The sequence below is a fragment of the Rhinoderma darwinii genome, unplaced genomic scaffold (assembly GCF_050947455.1).
Source record: "Rhinoderma darwinii isolate aRhiDar2 unplaced genomic scaffold, aRhiDar2.hap1 Scaffold_426, whole genome shotgun sequence".
NCBI lineage: Eukaryota > Metazoa > Chordata > Amphibia > Anura > Rhinodermatidae > Rhinoderma > Rhinoderma darwinii.
The window spans coordinates 41893-58501 of NW_027463794.1; the positions used below are offsets into that span (position 1 = coordinate 41893).

At 47.6% G+C, this 16609-nt stretch overlaps 11 non-coding genes across 11 annotated transcripts; all 11 read left to right on the top strand.

Annotated features, from left to right (window-relative positions):
• The first annotated feature begins 1269 nt into the window (after positions 1-1269).
• Positions 1270-1460, top strand: LOC142710583 (U2 spliceosomal RNA). Its single transcript, XR_012869598.1, has one exon. It is a non-coding gene; the product is annotated as a U2 spliceosomal RNA (small nuclear RNA).
• A 1284-nt stretch (positions 1461-2744) lies between these two features.
• Positions 2745-2935, top strand: LOC142710584 (U2 spliceosomal RNA). Its single transcript, XR_012869599.1, has one exon. It is a non-coding gene; the product is annotated as a U2 spliceosomal RNA (small nuclear RNA).
• A 1276-nt stretch (positions 2936-4211) lies between these two features.
• LOC142710585 (U2 spliceosomal RNA) lies at positions 4212-4402 on the top strand. The gene has a single exon (XR_012869600.1). It is a non-coding gene; the product is annotated as a U2 spliceosomal RNA (small nuclear RNA).
• Positions 4403-5714: 1312 nt separating this feature from the next.
• LOC142710586 (U2 spliceosomal RNA) lies at positions 5715-5905 on the top strand. The gene has a single exon (XR_012869601.1). It is a non-coding gene; the product is annotated as a U2 spliceosomal RNA (small nuclear RNA).
• A 1300-nt stretch (positions 5906-7205) lies between these two features.
• Positions 7206-7396, top strand: LOC142710587 (U2 spliceosomal RNA). The gene has a single exon (XR_012869602.1). It is a non-coding gene; the product is annotated as a U2 spliceosomal RNA (small nuclear RNA).
• A 1304-nt stretch (positions 7397-8700) lies between these two features.
• LOC142710588 (U2 spliceosomal RNA) lies at positions 8701-8891 on the top strand. Its single transcript, XR_012869603.1, has one exon. It is a non-coding gene; the product is annotated as a U2 spliceosomal RNA (small nuclear RNA).
• A 1288-nt stretch (positions 8892-10179) lies between these two features.
• Positions 10180-10370, top strand: LOC142710589 (U2 spliceosomal RNA). Its single transcript, XR_012869604.1, has one exon. It is a non-coding gene; the product is annotated as a U2 spliceosomal RNA (small nuclear RNA).
• Positions 10371-11662: 1292 nt separating this feature from the next.
• Positions 11663-11853, top strand: LOC142710591 (U2 spliceosomal RNA). Its single transcript, XR_012869606.1, has one exon. It is a non-coding gene; the product is annotated as a U2 spliceosomal RNA (small nuclear RNA).
• A 1276-nt stretch (positions 11854-13129) lies between these two features.
• LOC142710592 (U2 spliceosomal RNA) lies at positions 13130-13320 on the top strand. Its single transcript, XR_012869607.1, has one exon. It is a non-coding gene; the product is annotated as a U2 spliceosomal RNA (small nuclear RNA).
• Positions 13321-14616: 1296 nt separating this feature from the next.
• On the top strand, positions 14617-14807 carry LOC142710535 (U2 spliceosomal RNA). The gene has a single exon (XR_012869562.1). It is a non-coding gene; the product is annotated as a U2 spliceosomal RNA (small nuclear RNA).
• A 1284-nt stretch (positions 14808-16091) lies between these two features.
• Positions 16092-16282, top strand: LOC142710594 (U2 spliceosomal RNA). Its single transcript, XR_012869608.1, has one exon. It is a non-coding gene; the product is annotated as a U2 spliceosomal RNA (small nuclear RNA).
• The last annotated feature ends 327 nt before the right edge of the window (positions 16283-16609 follow it).

Here is a 16609-nt window from a genome sequence, read left to right on the forward strand (position 1 = left end):
TGTTGACTAAAAGCAGATTCCAAAAGTGTTTTTTGTCTTTGCTATTGTTTCTGTCTTTCTGAAGGGATCTCCCCTTTTAATCCCATTATTTCAACACCTGTTGGACAATGCATGAGTGATAATGAGCTCATTGATTAAATGCAATTAATGAATAGATTGCCACCTCTTGTTGTGTGTCGTCTGTGTTTCTGTGTTTCCGGCATTTCACATTGGAACACCTCATTCACCTTCCTTGTCTTCTCTCCGCCCTCCCTTTTAGGTAAGTTAAAGAGCTGCACCTGAGCCAGCCACTGATTGATTGATTGATTGATTGATTGATTGATTGATTGATGCAGCACAACAGTCAAATAGTGGAGTGGAGTAGGGGAACAGCAAACAGCCAATAAAGCAGCCCGCCCGCTCGCCTGCCCGCCACAATGGACCTACCTGTGTACACTAGATGGATGTGATGGAATGTACTGTCGTCCCTACATTTCAAGAAGAAGTAAGAATTGCAGTTGCAACAAAGCCTTGCTTGCCTACAAAGAGAGCAGCAATTTGGATTTGTTACTATGTTACCTAGAAGAATAACAAACTGTGCAAGGATGGAGGTTGTAGGAGCAAGGAGAAGTTGTCTGTAAAGTTGGTGGATGCCTATTTTCCATTTTGCAGTCCCTTGTCTCCCTCTTGTGGCCTCCTGGAGGCAACTAGCTGTGCAAAAAAAAGACAGCCTGGCGGCCGGCTGTTGCAGTGTTGCCATCTCAGGCAACACTGAGTGACTGACTGAGCCTCACCGTCTTATATAAAGTTCAGACGGAACTTTGCACGTGTCATAGTGGAGCCCTCAGGATTCCAGAGCCAGCTTTCTGACATCATAATGGGGCCTCAGAGATAAAAGCCTGGGCCCAGGCAGTGTTGGTCAGTGCTGCTCAGCAGGCAGCACTGGACTGGACTGGATTACAGCTGATACAAGGTGTGAAGGAACAAGGGGTGGCTGTGGGCATGCACTTGCTGCCGCTGCCAGTGTTTATCTGCATGGCAGCAGGGCATTTGGGCGTTGCCAGGAAGGCGTTTTTATGTAGATTCCTCCTCTTTCAGCACTGCATTGTGGTGCAAGCAAAAGAAGCAAATCCTGTCTGGCTTCCTCTCCGGCCTTTATTCACCTCCCGTGTAGCTGTGAGTGTGTGAGCCTGCAGGGCCCCATGGAATTGCCTAGAAGTAGGCTGAATCGCTGCAAGGGCTGAACAGCAGTATCGGGCAGGCTCGGGCAACGCGCGGCCCGTTCGGGTTATCGCTTCTCGGCCTTTTGGCTAAGATCAAGTGTAGTATCTGTTCTTATCAGTTTAATATCTGATACGTCCCCTATCTGGGGACCATATATTAAATGGATTTTTAGAACAGGGAGATGGAAATAGAGCTTGCTCTGTCCACTCCACGCATTGACCTGGTATTGCAGTATTTCCAGGACCGGTGCACCCTTTCCTTATGTGTTGACTAAAAGCAGATTCCAAAAGTGTTTTTTGTCTTTGCTATTGTTTCTGTCTTTCTGAAGGGATCTCCCCTTTTAATCCCATTATTTCAACACCTGTTGGACAATGCATGAGTGATAATGAGCTCATTGATTAAATGCAATTAATGAATAGATTGCCACCTCTTGTTGTGTGTCGTCTGTGTTTCTGTGTTTCCGGCATTTCACATTGGAACACCTCATTCACCTTCCTTGTCTTCTCTCCGCCCTCCCTTTTAGGTAAGTTAAAGAGCTGCACCTGAGCCAGCCACTGATTGATTGATTGATTGATTGATTGATTGATTGATTGATTGATTGATGCAGCACAACAGTCAAATAGTGGAGTGGAGTAGGGGAACAGCAAACAGCCAATAAAGCAGCCCGCCCGCTCGCCTGCCCGCCACAATGGACCTACCTGTGTACACTAGATGGATGTGATGGAATGTACTGTCGTCCCTACATTTCAAGAAGAAGTAAGAATTGCAGTTGCAACAAAGCCTTGCTTGCCTACAAAGAGAGCAGCGATTTGGATTTGTTACTATGTTACCTAGAAGAATAACAAACTGTGCAAGGATGGAGGTTGTAGGAGCAAGGAGAAGTTGTCTGTAAAGTTGGTGGATGCCTATTTTCCATTTTGCAGTCCCTTGTCTCCCTCTTGTGGCCTCCTGGAGGCAACTAGCTGTGCAAAAAAAAGACAGCCTGGCGGCCGGCTGTTGCAGTGTTGCCCTCTCAGGCAACACTGAGTGACTGACTGAGCCTCACCGTCTTATATAAAGTTCAGACGGAACTTTGCACGTGTCATAGTGGAGCCCTCAGGATTCCAGAGCCAGCTTTCTGACATCATAATGGGGCCTCAGAGATAAAAGCCTGGGCCCAGGCAGTGTTGGTCAGTGCTGCTCAGCAGGCAGCACTGGACTGGACTGGATTACAGCTGATACAAGGTGTGAAGGAACAAGGGGTGGCTGTGGGCATGCACTTGCTGCCGCTGCCAGTGTTTATCTGCATGGCAGCAGGGCATTTGGGCGTTGCCAGGAAGGCGTTTTTATGTAGATTCCTCCTCTTTCAGCACTGCATTGTGGTGCAAGCAAAAGAAGCAAATCCTGTCTGGCTTCCTCTCCGGCCTTTATTCACCTCCCGTGTAGCTGTGAGTGTGTGAGCCTGCAGGGCCCCATGGAATTGCCTAGAAGTAGGCTGAATCGCTGCAAGGGCTGAACAGCAGTATCGGGCAGGCTCGGGCAACGCGCGGCCCGTTCGGGTTATCGCTTCTCGGCCTTTTGGCTAAGATCAAGTGTAGTATCTGTTCTTATCAGTTTAATATCTGATACGTCCCCTATCTGGGGACCATATATTAAATGGATTTTTAGAACAGGGAGATGGAAATAGAGCTTGCTCTGTCCACTCCACGCATTGACCTGGTATTGCAGTATTTCCAGGACCGGTGCACCCTTTCCTTATGTGTTGACTAAAAGCAGATTCCAAAAGTGTTTTTTGTCTTTGCTATTGTTTCTGTCTTTCTGAAGGGATCTCCCCTTTTTATCCCATTATTTCAACACCTGTTGGACAATGCATGAGTGATAATGAGCTCATTGATTAAATGCAATTAATGAATAGATTGCCACCTCTTGTTGTGTGTCGTCTGTGTTTCTGTGTTTCCGGCATTTCACATTGGAACACCTCATTCACCTTCCTTGTCTTCTCTCCGCCCTCCCTTTTAGGTAAGTTAAAGAGCTGCACCTGAGCCAGCCACTGATTGATTGATTGATTGATTGATTGATTGATTGATTGATGCAGCACAACAGTCAAATAGTGGAGTGGAGTAGGGGAACAGCAAACAGCCAATAAAGCAGCCCGCCCGCTCGCCTGCCCGCCACAATGGACCTACCTGTGTACACTAGATGGATGTGATGGAATGTACTGTCGTCCCTACATTTCAAGAAGAAGTAAGAATTGCAGTTGCAACAAAGCCTTGCTTGCCTACAAAGAGAGCAGCAATTTGGATTTGTTACTATGTTACCTAGAAGAATAACAAACTGTGCAAGGATGGAGGTTGTAGGAGCAAGGAGAAGTTGTCTGTAAAGTTGGTGGATGCCTATTTTCCATTTTGCAGTCCCTTGTCTCCCTCTTGTGGCCTCCTGGAGGCAACTAGCTGTGCAAAAAAAAGACAGCCTGGCGGCCGGCTGTTGCAGTATTGCCCTCTCAGGCAACACTGAGTGACTGACTGAGCCTCACCGTCTTATATAAAGTTCAGACGGAACTTTGCACGTGTCATAGTGGAGCCCTCAGGATTCCAGAGCCAGCTTTCTGACATCATAATGGGGCCTCAGAGATAAAAGCCTGGGCCCAGGCAGTGTTGGTCAGTGCTGCTCAGCAGGCAGCACTGGACTGGACTGGATTACAGCTGATACAAGGTGTGAAGGAACAAGGGGTGGCTGTGGGCATGCACTTGCTGCCGCTGCCAGTGTTTATCTGCATGGCAGCAGGGCATTTGGGCGTTGCCAGGAAGGCGTTTTTATGTAGATTCCTCCTCTTTCAGCACTGCATTGTGGTGCAAGCAAAAGAAGCAAATCCTGTCTGGCTTCCTCTCCGGCCTTTATTCACCTCCCGTGTAGCTGTGAGTGTGTGAGCCTGCAGGGCCCCATGGAATTGCCTAGAAGTAGGCTGAATCGCTGCAAGGGCTGAACAGCAGTATCGGGCAGGCTCGGGCAACGCGCGGCCCGTTCGGGTTATCGCTTCTCGGCCTTTTGGCTAAGATCAAGTGTAGTATCTGTTCTTATCAGTTTAATATCTGATACGTCCCCTATCTGGGGACCATATATTAAATGGATTTTTAGAACAGGGAGATGGAAATAGAGCTTGCTCTGTCCACTCCACGCATTGACCTGGTATTGCAGTATTTCCAGGACCGGTGCACCCTTTCCTTATGTGTTGACTAAAAGCAGATTCCAAAAGTGTTTTTTGTCTTTGCTATTGTTTCTGTCTTTCTGAAGGGATCTCCCCTTTTAATCCCATTATTTCAACACCTGTTGGACAATGCATGAGTGATAATGAGCTCATTGATTAAATGCAATTAATGAATAGATTGCCACCTCTTGTTGTGTGTCGTCTGTGTTTCTGTGTTTCCGGCATTTCACATTGGAACACCTCATTCACCTTCCTTGTCTTCTCTCCGCCCTCCCTTTTAGGTAAGTTAAAGAGCTGCACCTGAGCCAGCCATTGATTGATTGATTGATTGATTGATTGATTGATTGATTGATTGATTGATTGATTGATTGATTGATTGATTGATTGATGCAGCACAACAGTCAAATAGTGGAGTGGAGTAGGGGAACAGCAAACAGCCAATAAAGCAGCCCGCCCGCTCGCCTGCCCGCCACAATGGACCTACCTGTGTACACTAGATGGATGTGATGGAATGTACTGTCGTCCCTACATTTCAAGAAGAAGTAAGAATTGCAGTTGCAACAAAGCCTTGCTTGCCTACAAAGAGAGCAGCAATTTGGATTTGTTACTATGTTACCTAGAAGAATAACAAACTGTGCAAGGATGGAGGTTGTAGGAGCAAGGAGAAGTTGTCTGTAAAGTTGGTGGATGCCTATTTTCCATTTTGCAGTCCCTTGTCTCCCTCTTGTGGCCTCCTGGAGGCAACTAGCTGTGCAAAAAAAAGACAGCCTGGCGGCCGGCTGTTGCAGTGTTGCCCTCTCAGGCAACACTGAGTGACTGACTGAGCCTCACCGTCTTATATAAAGTTCAGACGGAACTTTGCACGTGTCATAGTGGAGCCCTCAGGATTCCAGAGCCAGCTTTCTGACATCATAATGGGGCCTCAGAGATAAAAGCCTGGGCCCAGGCAGTGTTGGTCAGTGCTGCTCAGCAGGCAGCACTGGACTGGACTGGATTACAGCTGATACAAGGTGTGAAGGAACAAGGGGTGGCTGTGGGCATGCACTTGCTGCCGCTGCCAGTGTTTATCTGCATGGCAGCAGGGCATTTGGGCGTTGCCAGGAAGGCGTTTTTATGTAGATTCCTCCTCTTTCAGCACTGCATTGTGGTGCAAGCAAAAGAAGCAAATCCTGTCTGGCTTCCTCTCCGGCCTTTATTCACCTCCCGTGTAGCTGTGAGTGTGTGAGCCTGCAGGGTCCCATGGAATTGCCTAGAAGTAGGCTGAATCGCTGCAAGGGCTGAACAGCAGTATCGGGCAGGCTCGGGCAACGCGCGGCCCGTTCGGGTTATCGCTTCTCGGCCTTTTGGCTAAGATCAAGTGTAGTATCTGTTCTTATCAGTTTAATATCTGATACGTCCCCTATCTGGGGACCATATATTAAATGGATTTTTAGAACAGGGAGATGGAAATAGAGCTTGCTCTGTCCACTCCACGCATTGACCTGGTATTGCAGTATTTCCAGGACCGGTGCACCCTTTCCTTATGTGTTGACTAAAAGCAGATTCCAAAAGTGTTTTTTGTCTTTGCTATTGTTTCTGTCTTTCTGAAGGGATCTCCCCTTTTAATCCCATTATTTCAACACCTGTTGGACAATGCATGAGTGATAATGAGCTCATTGATTAAATGCAATTAATGAATAGATTGCCACCTCTTGTTGTGTGTCGTCTGTGTTTCTGTGTTTCCGGCATTTCACATTGGAACACCTCATTCACCTTCCTTGTCTTCTCTCCGCCCTCCCTTTTAGGTAAGTTAAAGAGCTGCACCTGAGCCAGCCATTGATTGATTGATTGATTGATTGATTGATTGATTGATTGATTGATTGATTGATTGATTGATTGATGCAGCACAACAGTCAAATAGTGGAGTGGAGTAGGGGAACAGCAAACAGCCAATAAAGCAGCCCGCCCGCTCGCCTGCCCGCCACAATGGACCTACCTGTGTACACTAGATGGATGTGATGGAATGTACTGTCGTCCCTACATTTCAAGAAGAAGTAAGAATTGCAGTTGCAACAAAGCCTTGCTTGCCTACAAAGAGAGCAGCAATTTGGATTTGTTACTATGTTACCTAGAAGAATAACAAACTGTGCAAGGATGGAGGTTGTAGGAGCAAGGAGAAGTTGTCTGTAAAGTTGGTGGATGCCTATTTTCCATTTTGCAGTCCCTTGTCTCCCTCTTGTGGCCTCCTGGAGGCAACTAGCTGTGCAAAAAAAAGACAGCCTGGCGGCCGGCTGTTGCAGTGTTGCCCTCTCAGGCAACACTGAGTGACTGACTGAGCCTCACCGTCTTATATAAAGTTCAGACGGAACTTTGCACGTGTCATAGTGGAGCCCTCAGGATTCCAGAGCCAGCTTTCTGACATCATAATGGGGCCTCAGAGATAAAAGCCTGGGCCCAGGCAGTGTTGGTCAGTGCTGCTCAGCAGGCAGCACTGGACTGGACTGGATTACAGCTGATACAAGGTGTGAAGGAACAAGGGGTGGCTGTGGGCATGCACTTGCTGCCGCTGCCAGTGTTTATCTGCATGGCAGCAGGGCATTTGGGCGTTGCCAGGAAGGCGTTTTTATGTAGATTCCTCCTCTTTCAGCACTGCATTGTGGTGCAAGCAAAAGAAGCAAATCCTGTCTGGCTTCCTCTCCGGCCTTTATTCACCTCCCGTGTAGCTGTGAGTGTGTGAGCCTGCAGGGCCCCATGGAATTGCCTAGAAGTAGGCTGAATCGCTGCAAGGGCTGAACAGCAGTATCGGGCAGGCTCGGGCAACGCGCGGCCCGTTCGGGTTATCGCTTCTCGGCCTTTTGGCTAAGATCAAGTGTAGTATCTGTTCTTATCAGTTTAATATCTGATACGTCCCCTATCTGGGGACCATATATTAAATGGATTTTTAGAACAGGGAGATGGAAATAGAGCTTGCTCTGTCCACTCCACGCATTGACCTGGTATTGCAGTATTTCCAGGACCGGTGCACCCTTTCCTTATGTGTTGACTAAAAGCAGATTCCAAAAGTGTTTTTTGTCTTTGCTATTGTTTCTGTCTTTCTGAAGGGATCTCCCCTTTTAATCCCATTATTTCAACACCTGTTGGACAATGCATGAGTGATAATGAGCTCATTGATTAAATGCAATTAATGAATAGATTGCCACCTCTTGTTGTGTGTCGTCTGTGTTTCTGTGTTTCCGGCATTTCACATTGGAACACCTCATTCACCTTCCTTGTCTTCTCTCCGCCCTCCCTTTTAGGTAAGTTAAAGAGCTGCACCTGAGCCAGCCACTGATTGATTGATTGATTGATTGATTGATTGATTGATTGATTGATTGATTGATTGATTGATTGATTGATGCAGCACAACAGTCAAATAGTGGAGTGGAGTAGGGGAACAGCAAACAGCCAATAAAGCAGCCCGCCCGCTCGCCTGCCCGCCACAATGGACCTACCTGTGTACACTAGATGGATGTGATGGAATGTACTGTCGTCCCTACATTTCAAGAAGAAGTAAGAATTGCAGTTGCAACAAAGCCTTGCTTGCCTACAAAGAGAGCAGCAATTTGGATTTGTTACTATGTTACCTAGAAGAATAACAAACTGTGCAAGGATGGAGGTTGTAGGAGCAAGGAGAAGTTGTCTGTAAAGTTGGTGGATGCCTATTTTCCATTTTGCAGTCCCTTGTCTCCCTCTTGTGGCCTCCTGGAGGCAACTAGCTGTGCAAAAAAAAGACAGCCTGGCGGCCGGCTGTTGCAGTGTTGCCCTCTCAGGCAACACTGAGTGACTGACTGAGCCTCACCGTCTTATATAAAGTTCAGACGGAACTTTGCACGTGTCATAGTGGAGCCCTCAGGATTCCAGAGCCAGCTTTCTGACATCATAATGGGGCCTCAGAGATAAAAGCCTGGGCCCAGGCAGTGTTGGTCAGTGCTGCTCAGCAGGCAGCACTGGACTGGACTGGATTACAGCTGATACAAGGTGTGAAGGAACAAGGGGTGGCTGTGGGCATGCACTTGCTGCCGCTGCCAGTGTTTATCTGCATGGCAGCAGGGCATTTGGGCGTTGCCAGGAAGGCGTTTTTATGTAGATTCCTCCTCTTTCAGCACTGCATTGTGGTGCAAGCAAAAGAAGCAAATCCTGTCTGGCTTCCTCTCCGGCCTTTATTCACCTCCCGTGTAGCTGTGAGTGTGTGAGCCTGCAGGGCCCCATGGAATTGCCTAGAATTAGGCTGAATCGCTGCAAGGGCTGAACAGCAGTATCGGGCAGGCTCGGGCAACGCGCGGCCCGTTCGGGTTATCGCTTCTCGGCCTTTTGGCTAAGATCAAGTGTAGTATCTGTTCTTATCAGTTTAATATCTGATACGTCCCCTATCTGGGGACCATATATTAAATGGATTTTTAGAACAGGGAGATGGAAATAGAGCTTGCTCTGTCCACTCCACGCATTGACCTGGTATTGCAGTATTTCCAGGACCGGTGCACCCTTTCCTTATGTGTTGACTAAAAGCAGATTCCAAAAGTGTTTTTTGTCTTTGCTATTGTTTCTGTCTTTCTGAAGGGATCTCCCCTTTTTATCCCATTATTTCAACACCTGTTGGACAATGCATGAGTGATAATGAGCTCATTGATTAAATGCAATTAATGAATAGATTGCCACCTCTTGTTGTGTGTCGTCTGTGTTTCTGTGTTTCCGGCATTTCACATTGGAACACCTCATTCACCTTCCTTGTCTTCTCTCCGCCCTCCCTTTTAGGTAAGTTAAAGAGCTGCACCTGAGCCAGCCACTGATTGATTGATTGATTGATTGATTGATTGATTGATTGATTGATTGATTGATGCAGCACAACAGTCAAATAGTGGAGTGGAGTAGGGGAACAGCAAACAGCCAATAAAGCAGCCCGCCCGCTCGCCTGCCCGCCACAATGGACCTACCTGTGTACACTAGATGGATGTGATGGAATGTACTGTCGTCCCTACATTTCAAGAAGAAGTAAGAATTGCAGTTGCAACAAAGCCTTGCTTGCCTACAAAGAGAGCAGCAATTTGGATTTGTTACTATGTTACCTAGAAGAATAACAAACTGTGCAAGGATGGAGGTTGTAGGAGCAAGGAGAAGTTGTCTGTAAAGTTGGTGGATGCCTATTTTCCATTTTGCAGTCCCTTGTCTCCCTCTTGTGGCCTCCTGGAGGCAACTAGCTGTGCAAAAAAAAGACAGCCTGGCGGCCGGCTGTTGCAGTGTTGCCCTCTCAGGCAACACTGAGTGACTGACTGAGCCTCACCGTCTTATATAAAGTTCAGACGGAACTTTGCACGTGTCATAGTGGAGCCCTCAGGATTCCAGAGCCAGCTTTCTGACATCATAATGGGGCCTCAGAGATAAAAGCCTGGGCCCAGGCAGTGTTGGTCAGTGCTGCTCAGCAGGCAGCACTGGACTGGACTGGATTACAGCTGATACAAGGTGTGAAGGAACAAGGGGTGGCTGTGGGCATGCACTTGCTGCCGCTGCCAGTGTTTATCTGCATGGCAGCAGGGCATTTGGGCGTTGCCAGGAAGGCGTTTTTATGTAGATTCCTCCTCTTTCAGCACTGCATTGTGGTGCAAGCAAAAGAAGCAAATCCTGTCTGGCTTCCTCTCCGGCCTTTATTCACCTCCCGTGTAGCTGTGAATGTGTGAGCCTGCAGGGCCCCATGGAATTGCCTAGAAGTAGGCTGAATCGCTGCAAGGGCTGAACAGCAGTATCGGGCAGGCTCGGGCAACGCGCGGCCCGTTCGGGTTATCGCTTCTCGGCCTTTTGGCTAAGATCAAGTGTAGTATCTGTTCTTATCAGTTTAATATCTGATACGTCCCCTATCTGGGGACCATATATTAAATGGATTTTTAGAACAGGGAGATGGAAATAGAGCTTGCTCTGTCCACTCCACGCATTGACCTGGTATTGCAGTATTTCCAGGACCGGTGCACCCTTTCCTTATGTGTTGACTAAAAGCAGATTCCAAAAGTGTTTTTTGTCTTTGCTATTGTTTCTGTCTTTCTGAAGGGATCTCCCCTTTTAATCCCATTATTTCAACACCTGTTGGACAATGCATGAGTGATAATGAGCTCATTGATTAAATGCAATTAATGAATAGATTGCCACCTCTTGTTGTGTGTCGTCTGTGTTTCTGTGTTTCCGGCATTTCACATTGGAACACCTCATTCACCTTCCTTGTCTTCTCTCCGCCCTCCCTTTTAGGTAAGTTAAAGAGCTGCACCTGAGCCAGCCACTGATTGATTGATTGATTGATTGATTGATTGATTGATTGATTGATTGATTGATTGATGCAGCACAACAGTCAAATAGTGGAGTGGAGTAGGGGAACAGCAAACAGCCAATAAAGCAGCCCGCCCGCTCGCCTGCCCGCCACAATGGACCTACCTGTGTACACTAGATGGATGTGATGGAATGTACTGTCGTCCCTACATTTCAAGAAGAAGTAAGAATTGCAGTTGCAACAAAGCCTTGCTTGCCTACAAAGAGAGCAGCAATTTGGATTTGTTACTATGTTACCTAGAAGAATAACAAACTGTGCAAGGATGGAGGTTGTAGGAGCAAGGAGAAGTTGTCTGTAAAGTTGGTGGATGCCTATTTTCCATTTTGCAGTCCCTTGTCTCCCTCTTGTGGCCTCCTGGAGGCAACTAGCTGTGCAAAAAAAAGACAGCCTGGCGGCCGGCTGTTGCAGTGTTGCCCTCTCAGGCAACACTGAGTGACTGACTGAGCCTCACCGTCTTATATAAAGTTCAGACGGAACTTTGCACGTTTCATAGTGGAGCCCTCAGGATTCCAGAGCCAGCTTTCTGACATCATAATGGGGCCTCAGAGATAAAAGCCTGGGCCCAGGCAGTGTTGGTCAGTGCTGCTCAGCAGGCAGCACTGGACTGGACTGGATTACAGCTGATACAAGGTGTGAAGGAACAAGGGGTGGCTGTGGGCATGCACTTGCTGCCGCTGCCAGTGTTTATCTGCATGGCAGCAGGGCATTTGGGCGTTGCCAGGAAGGCGTTTTTATGTAGATTCCTCCTCTTTCAGCACTGCATTGTGGTGCAAGCAAAAGAAGCAAATCCTGTCTGGCTTCCTCTCCGGCCTTTATTCACCTCCCGTGTAGCTGTGAGTGTGTGAGCCTGCAGGGCCCCATGGAATTGCCTAGAAGTAGGCTGAATCGCTGCAAGGGCTGAACAGCAGTATCGGGCAGGCTCGGGCAACGCGCGGCCCGTTCGGGTTATCGCTTCTCGGCCTTTTGGCTAAGATCAAGTGTAGTATCTGTTCTTATCAGTTTAATATCTGATACGTCCCCTATCTGGGGACCATATATTAAATGGATTTTTAGAACAGGGAGATGGAAATAGAGCTTGCTCTGTCCACTCCACGCATTGACCTGGTATTGCAGTATTTCCAGGACCGGTGCACCCTTTCCTTATGTGTTGACTAAAAGCAGATTCCAAAAGTGTTTTTTGTCTTTGCTATTGTTTCTGTCTTTCTGAAGGGATCTCCCCTTTTAATCCCATTATTTCAACACCTGTTGGACAATGCATGAGTGATAATGAGCTCATTGATTAAATGCAATTAATGAATAGATTGCCACCTCTTGTTGTGTGTCGTCTGTGTTTCTGTGTTTCCGGCATTTCACATTGGAACACCTCATTCACCTTCCTTGTCTTCTCTCCGCCCTCCCTTTTAGGTAAGTTAAAGAGCTGCACCTGAGCCAGCCATTGATTGATTGATTGATTGATTGATTGATTGATTGATTGATGCAGCACAACAGTCAAATAGTGGAGTGGAGTAGGGGAACAGCAAACAGCCAATAAAGCAGCCCGCCCGCTCGCCTGCCCGCCACAATGGACCTACCTGTGTACACTAGATGGATGTGATGGAATGTACTGTCGTCCCTACATTTCAAGAAGAAGTAAGAATTGCAGTTGCAACAAAGCCTTGCTTGCCTACAAAGAGAGCAGCAATTTGGATTTGTTACTATGTTACCTAGAAGAATAACAAACTGTGCAAGGATGGAGGTTGTAGGAGCAAGGAGAAGTTGTCTGTAAAGTTGGTGGATGCCTATTTTCCATTTTGCAGTCCCTTGTCTCCCTCTTGTGGCCTCCTGGAGGCAACTAGCTGTGCAAAAAAAAGACAGCCTGGCGGCCGGCTGTTGCAGTGTTGCCCTCTCAGGCAACACTGAGTGACTGACTGAGCCTCACCGTCTTATATAAAGTTCAGACGGAACTTTGCACGTGTCATAGTGGAGCCCTCAGGATTCCAGAGCCAGCTTTCTGACATCATAATGGGGCCTCAGAGATAAAAGCCTGGGCCCAGGCAGTGTTGGTCAGTGCTGCTCAGCAGGCAGCACTGGACTGGACTGGATTACAGCTGATACAAGGTGTGAAGGAACAAGGGGTGGCTGTGGGCATGCACTTGCTGCCGCTGCCAGTGTTTATCTGCATGGCAGCAGGGCATTTGGGCGTTGCCAGGAAGGCGTTTTTATGTAGATTCCTCCTCTTTCAGCACTGCATTGTGGTGCAAGCAAAAGAAGCAAATCCTGTCTGGCTTCCTCTCCGGCCTTTATTCACCTCCCGTGTAGCTGTGAGTGTGTGAGCCTGCAGGGCCCCATGGAATTGCCTAGAAGTAGGCTGAATCGCTGCAAGGGCTGAACAGCAGTATCGGGCAGGCTCGGGCAACGCGCGGCCCGTTCGGGTTATCGCTTCTCGGCCTTTTGGCTAAGATCAAGTGTAGTATCTGTTCTTATCAGTTTAATATCTGATACGTCCCCTATCTGGGGACCATATATTAAATGGATTTTTAGAACAGGGAGATGGAAATAGAGCTTGCTCTGTCCACTCCACGCATTGACCTGGTATTGCAGTATTTCCAGGACCGGTGCACCCTTTCCTTATGTGTTGACTAAAAGCAGATTCCAAAAGTGTTTTTTGTCTTTGCTATTGTTTCTGTCTTTCTGAAGGGATCTCCCCTTTTAATCCCATTATTTCAACACCTGTTGGACAATGCATGAGTGATAATGAGCTCATTGATTAAATGCAATTAATGAATAGATTGCCACCTCTTGTTGTGTGTCGTCTGTGTTTCTGTGTTTCCGGCATTTCACATTGGAACACCTCATTCACCTTCCTTGTCTTCTCTCCGCCCTCCCTTTTAGGTAAGTTAAAGAGCTGCACCTGAGCCAGCCACTGATTGATTGATTGATTGATTGATTGATTGATTGATTGATTGATTGATTGATTGATTGATGCAGCACAACAGTCAAATAGTGGAGTGGAGTAGGGGAACAGCAAACAGCCAATAAAGCAGCCCGCCCGCTCGCCTGCCCGCCACAATGGACCTACCTGTGTACACTAGATGGATGTGATGGAATGTACTGTCGCCCCTACATTTCAAGAAGAAGTAAGAATTGCAGTTGCAACAAAGCCTTGCTTGCCTACAAAGAGAGCAGCAATTTGGATTTGTTACTATGTTACCTAGAAGAATAACAAACTGTGCAAGGATGGAGGTTGTAGGAGCAAGGAGAAGTTGTCTGTAAAGTTGGTGGATGCCTATTTTCCATTTTGCAGTCCCTTGTCTCCCTCTTGTGGCCTCCTGGAGGCAACTAGCTGTGCAAAAAAAAGACAGCCTGGCGGCCGGCTGTTGCAGTGTTGCCCTCTCAGGCAACACTGAGTGACTGACTGAGCCTCACCGTCTTATATAAAGTTCAGACGGAACTTTGCACGTGTCATAGTGGAGCCCTCAGGATTCCAGAGCCAGCTTTCTGACATCATAATGGGGCCTCAGAGATAAAAGCCTGGGCCCAGGCAGTGTTGGTCAGTGCTGCTCAGCAGGCAGCACTGGACTGGACTGGATTACAGCTGATACAAGGTGTGAAGGAACAAGGGGTGGCTGTGGGCATGCACTTGCTGCCGCTGCCAGTGTTTATCTGCATGGCAGCAGGGCATTTGGGCGTTGCCAGGAAGGCGTTTTTATGTAGATTCCTCCTCTTTCAGCACTGCATTGTGGTGCAAGCAAAAGAAGCAAATCCTGTCTGGCTTCCTCTCCGGCCTTTATTCACCTCCCGTGTAGCTGTGAGTGTGTGAGCCTGCAGGGCCCCATGGAATTGCCTAGAAGTAGGCTGAATCGCTGCAAGGGCTGAACAGCAGTATCGGGCAGGCTCGGGCAACGCGCGGCCCGTTCGGGTTATCGCTTCTCGGCCTTTTGGCTAAGATCAAGTGTAGTATCTTTTCTTATCAGTTTAATATCTGATACGTCCCCTATCTGGGGACCATATATTAAATGGATTTTTAGAACAGGGAGATGGAAATAGAGCTTGCTCTGTCCACTCCACGCATTGACCTGGTATTGCAGTATTTCCAGGACCGGTGCACCCTTTCCTTATGTGTTGACTAAAAGCAGATTCCAAAAGTGTTTTTTGTCTTTGCTATTGTTTCTGTCTTTCTGAAGGGATCTCCCCTTTTAATCCCATTATTTCAACACCTGTTGGACAATGCATGAGTGATAATGAGCTCATTGATTAAATGCAATTAATGAATAGATTGCCACCTCTTGTTGTGTGTCGTCTGTGTTTCTGTGTTTCCGGCATTTCACATTGGAACACCTCATTCACCTTCCTTGTCTTCTCTCCGCCCTCCCTTTTAGGTAAGTTAAAGAGCTGCACCTGAGCCAGCCACTGATTGATTGATTGATTGATTGATTGATTGATTGATTGATTGATTGATGCAGCACAACAGTCAAATAGTGGAGTGGAGTAGGGGAACAGCAAACAGCCAATAAAGCAGCCCGCCCGCTCGCCTGCCCGCCACAATGGACCTACCTGTGTACACTAGATGGATGTGATGGAATGTACTGTCGTCCCTACATTTCAAGAAGAAGTAAGAATTGCAGTTGCAACAAAGCCTTGCTTGCCTACAAAGAGAGCAGCAATTTGGATTTGTTACTATGTTACCTAGAAGAATAACAAACTGTGCAAGGATGGAGGTTGTAGGAGCAAGGAGAAGTTGTCTGTAAAGTTGGTGGATGCCTATTTTCCATTTTGCAGTCCCTTGTCTCCCTCTTGTGGCCTCCTGGAGGCAACTAGCTGTGCAAAAAAAAGACAGCCTGGCGGCCGGCTGTTGCAGTGTTGCCCTCTCAGGCAACACTGAGTGACTGACTGAGCCTCACCGTCTTATATAAAGTTCAGACGGAACTTTGCACGTGTCATAGTGGAGCCCTCAGGATTCCAGAGCCAGCTTTCTGACATCATAATGGGGCCTCAGAGATAAAAGCCTGGGCCCAGGCAGTGTTGGTCAGTGCTGCTCAGCAGGCAGCACTGGACTGGACTGGATTACAGCTGATACAAGGTGTGAAGGAACAAGGGGTGGCTGTGGGCATGCACTTGCTGCCGCTGCCAGTGTTTATCTGCATGGCAGCAGGGCATTTGGGCGTTGCCAGGAAGGCGTTTTTATGTAGATTCCTCCTCTTTCAGCACTGCATTGTGGTGCAAGCAAAAGAAGCAAATCCTGTCTGGCTTCCTCTCCGGCCTTTATTCACCTCCCGTGTAGCTGTGAGTGTGTGAGCCTGCAGGGCCCCATGGAATTGCCTAGAAGTAGGCTGAATCGCTGCAAGGGCTGAACAGCAGTATCGGGCAGGCTCGGGCAACGCGCGGCCCGTTCGGGTTATCGCTTCTCGGCCTTTTGGCTAAGATCAAGTGTAGTATCTGTTCTTATCAGTTTAATATCTGATACGTCCCCTATCTGGGGACCATATATTAAATGGATTTTTAGAACAGGGAGATGGAAATAGAGCTTGCTCTGTCCACTCCACGCATTGACCTGGTATTGCAGTATTTCCAGGACCGGTGCACCCTTTCCTTATGTGTTGACTAAAAGCAGATTCCAAAAGTGTTTTTTGTCTTTGCTATTGTTTCTGTCTTTCTGAAGGGATCTCCCCTTTTAATCCCATTATGTCAACACCTGTTGGACAATGCATGAGTGATAATGAGCTCATTGATTAAATGCAATTAATGAATAGATTGCCACCTCTTGTTGTGTGTCGTCTGTGTTTCTGTGTTTCCGGCATTTCACATTGGAACACCTCATTCACCTTCCTTGTCTTCTCTCCGCCCTCCCTTTTAGGTAAGTTAAAGAGCTGCACCTGAGCCAGCCACTGATTGATTGATTGATTGATTGATTGATT